This window comes from Melanostigma gelatinosum, assembly GCF_949748355.1.
Source record: "Melanostigma gelatinosum genome assembly, chromosome: 6".
In the NCBI taxonomy this organism is placed as follows: Eukaryota; Metazoa; Chordata; class Actinopteri; order Perciformes; family Zoarcidae; genus Melanostigma; species Melanostigma gelatinosum.
The window spans coordinates 1701980-1706558 of record NC_136639.1 but is presented as its reverse complement, the minus strand read 5'-3'; positions in this window follow the sequence as shown (position 1 = coordinate 1706558).

Here is a 4579-nt window from a genome sequence, read left to right as displayed (position 1 = left end):
AGAAACCTAATAGTTAAATATTCAATTAATCATCAAGTTGTGAGGCCTTTGGAGACGTGTCTGTCAATGTCTCGTTCATTTTTTATTGTTTATTTGTGGTTTAGAAGAAAAATAATATGAATTTTAAATGAATATTTAGGGAACACGTCACTTCAGATTTTTCCTTTACAAACATACCGTTGTTTTTCTGTCCCATCTGGTGATTAAATGTTTTGCATATTAAAACGTTTCCATGTGATCTCATGTATTCAACACGCTGAGACAGAAAAATGGGAACGAAATGGAGCTGCAGATTTGAGACTTACGGCCTTTTCACACACCGCGTACCAAACACAAGGATGTGAAATACTCACCTAATAACATAACATATGTCCAGGGCTTTTATTGTGAAAGGTAAGAACAGAAGGAGTGGTCGGCGCTGCCTTTGTCAACGTTGAATAAAGTTTGGATTCTCGGTTCTGCACAGCGTGATTGGTTGACAGCGTGATTGGTTTCGCAGCATAATATCTGCGTTCCGTGTGAAAGTACTCGTGACGAAAACAACGACTTCTGTTCACGACTGAGACGAAAGTCACAAAAATGACACAGCGATTTAAAGAGTTACACTAAACCGATGATACGTTATAATCTGCTAATAGCACCGTATAATTATAGTTATAATCACGACAAGAATGTTCATCATTTATCATTATTTTATAACGATAATTAGTCTTTCAAAATTCCCATAGTTGTGATACATTATAATCTCTTTTATAATAATTGTAATCAGTGTTCTACTTTATTATGATGTCATACTATAAGTGTTCATTGTTAAGTTAAGTGAATAAATAGGATTAAATATATGTAAGATCGGTAAAGTAACATTTTCTCCATCATGTGCACATCCTCTTCCTTCACGTCGGCCATATTGACCCGACGGTAACGTCCTCCTCTACAGCGACAATCATCACCCTCCTCCTCCTCCTCCTCCTCCTCCTCCTCCTCCTCCTCCTCCTCCTCCTCCTCCTCCTCCTCCTCCTCCTCCTCCTCCTCCTCCTCCTCCTCCTCCTCCTCCTCCTCCTCCTCCTCCTCCTCCTCCTCCTCCTCCTCCTCTCTGACTGCAATCAGAGAGAGGAATAATCATATTGACAGGGCTGACAGGTTCGGGGCAGGAGAGCCGGAAACATGAATAGTTACATGTGTCAGAGGCAGAGGGAGGAGGAGGAGGAGGAGGGGGAGGGGGAGGGGGAGGAGGGGGAGGAGGAGGAGGGGGAGGAGGAGGAGGGGCGGTCACATATATCACTGTGTCTTATTATAGCTTTGATATTATGACAATGACACACAGTCAATTCAAATGCAGAATCACTGAGGCCACCAGGTCCAGTAGATGCTGAGGAATTAGTCTGCTGACATTTCCTTCACAGACACATTGACATCGAGCAGAGCGGACTGAGACTATAACGCTCTGCTGACTTACATATCGACGTACACCACGCAGTGAACTGTCTTTATATCACCATGACTGGCGGGCAGGTGTCTGTTGAAAAACTGTTTTTTTTGGTTTGAGACTTTTAAATAAGAATCGTCTCAGAACAGAGAATAAGTGCAGGGCGTGTTTAGCGTAGCTTAGCACAAAGACTGGAAGCAGGGGGAAACTGCTAGCCTAACTCCATCAAAAAGGGACAAAATGAAGTTTTATTTCTGAAGACTTATGAAATCAATATGAGCAGCAGTGGTCAAGTCTTTGGTTTGGTAAGCAAGCTAGCAAAGAGATCTCAGAAGGAAGGCGACAACGTTTGTTCTTCGTTCAGACACCGGTCGTCACTAAAGTCTTCACGACTTTAGCCCGTTGGGAATTCAAACGAGGTTTAGGTTTAGGGGGGAAAAAGACTTTGGGGTTGTAATGACTTCCTTCGTAAAGTGAAAGTGAAAGTTAACGTTTTGACCTCAAAGACAAACATCACGTTGTTGGATTCACTCGGGACAGGAACAGCTGTTTCCAGGGTGAAAGTCTTTTTTGGCTCTTCATACTACGTCGTCACATGAACGGTTCATGGTTTTATACAGTGATACAAAAACATGAACCATAAAACCACATTAGACCACAGACTGTATGTAGAACGTGGACGTAGTCGTCGTGACGTCACCCATTCGTTTGTGACGTTTTGAAGCCTCGAGTTTGACGTTTTGGCCTTCGCCATGTTGTTTTTTTGCAACCAGTGAACAGGAAGTGACCATATCTGGCTGAGGAGGAGTGACGTAGAGACGGCGTATACGTCTCTGGTAGAGACCTGTCAATCACTGTGTAGCCCCGCCCTAAAGCATCCCCTGCTTTATGGTCTGTGTGACTCTAAATGGACCATAATGTACTAAATGAACATCATGCTGTATTGAAGAAGACTTGAAACTAGAGATTGAGACATAAACTCATGTTTACAATGTTTACTGAGGTAATAAATCAAGAGAGAAGTAGAGTCATTTTCTATAGACTTCTATACAACCAGAGGAGTCGCCCCCTGGTGGACACTAGAGAGAATGCAGCTTTAAGACATTGAGTTCTACTGTGATCTTCTGAAGCTTTGTTTTAAATGCACTGTCAGCATTCTGCTCGTTGCTTTTGTAACGGTTAATTTTTGTAGTTATGCAAAGTTGTTGCTGCTTTCTTGTTAACCTGCATTAATAAAATAAATTCCAGCTGTCTTTCTTTAACAATGCATGAATGCATTATTCACAAACTAACTGTTTCGGTTTAATAACAGTAAAACGTATTTCTTCTTAATGCATTCATCCTCAGGCGAGCGTTGCCCTGTTTAAATCCAGTCTACACACAAAAAGCTTGTTTTCTTCTCATTCTCGCATTAAACCCAAATTCCTCTCTCTGTATGCATTTCACCAATTGTCCAGTAATTTTCCTCCCATCTGTTTGCATTCCTGCATTAAAAGCCTCATTTCCCGCCTCTTCTTTCTTTTTTAACTACATGCATTCCCCCCCCCCCCATTAAAAAGCTAATTTTCCGACAGCCTCGCTCCCATCTATATGCAATGCCGAGCAGAAAGCCTAATTTTTCTACTTTCTCTGCGCCTCCTCTCCTCTCGGGCTCCATCAGTCCGGAGGAGGAGCCGCTCGAGGGAAATCGTTAGCGCTCCTTCTCTTTAAATTGGGGAGGTGGACGGCAGGTGAACATCGCATTGATCGCCCTCTCAAGGCCTCTTCCCCCCCCCCCCTTATCCCTCTCCCTCTTCTTGCATCCCTCACCACCAATTGTCTGGCCTTTACTCCCCCTCCTTCCTCCCTCCTCACATCACCGCCAATTCCTTCTTCTTTTCTTTGGATGCTAGCGGAGGTCACAAATTTACAAGAGAGAGAGAGAGTGGAGGGGTAGGGGGGCAGTGCTGCTGTCTATCTGTCTAACAACCACCATCATGGGGCGGAAAACAGAGGTATGGGGGGGCAGCAGCAGGGGGTTATGGGACAGAGACGGTGGGTGGCTTGGGAGGGGGGGTCAGAGTAAACATAGTGATGATTTCCCCTGAGTTTCGTTCATCCGGACCGATGAAGAGGCCGAGAGACAGAGAGAGAAAAGTGTGGGTGGGGGGGAGAGAGAGCAGCTGCTGTCCTGTCACTGCCGGTGATACCTCCTCCTCCTCCTCCTCCTCCTCCTCAAGAGGAGAGAGAAACGAGAGAGAGGGATGCTGCGAGGGATGCTGCCCCCCCCCCCCCGGCAGCTCATTGTGGAGAAACCTGTGGAAGGTGTTTGACGGTAAATGATGACCTGATGGTGGCGCTACAGGAAAAGTCAGAGGACCATGAAAGTCAGTGGGATTCATCTTCTGGGGAACATGAATGTCTGAAGCAAACTTCATTGCAAACCATCCACAAGCTGTTGAGGTATTTAACACACTGCTTGTAGAGTAAATATTATTTTTGACTATTCTAAAAATGGTGAGTATTGGAAATTACTTGAAAAGATGAGACTTTTGAACAAAAGTAATTTAAACAATAATGTAATTTGTGAGACTACATATCAACGTATCCTCAGCGGTTCATATGATACCTTACAAAAGAGGTACTCCCCATTTTTCTTGCTATTTTCTACTAAAGTCCAGCAACACGTGTGAATTTCAGCTCGTTACATGAATACAGTATTAAAACTACTGCAGTCATTTTACCGTGGTATGAAAAAAAACCTACTACTGGATAATTGTAGTCAGTACGTTACTATTAGTTTGTCAGGAACCAGGTGAGGTTAAGGGTTAACCCTGATGGCATCACATCATGACATCATCAGGGTTGTTTTCTCAAACCTCCACAAAGCTCACGATAAGACACAAGTGTTCTGACAATGTTGTGAAGTTCTTCTTGTGAGTAGTAATCTGATCCATATGTGTACCCGCCCTTTCAATAGTAGTCGTAGCAGTAGTCGTAGTAGTAGTAGAGTCAGTAGTAGTAGTAGTAGTAGTAGTATAGTCAGTAGTAGTAGAGTCAGTAGTAGTAGAGTCAGTAGCAGTAGAGTCAGTAGTAGTAGAGTCAGTAGTAGTAGTAGAGTCAGTTGTAGTAGAGTCAGTAGTAGTAGTAGAGTCAGTAGTAGTAGTAGTAGGG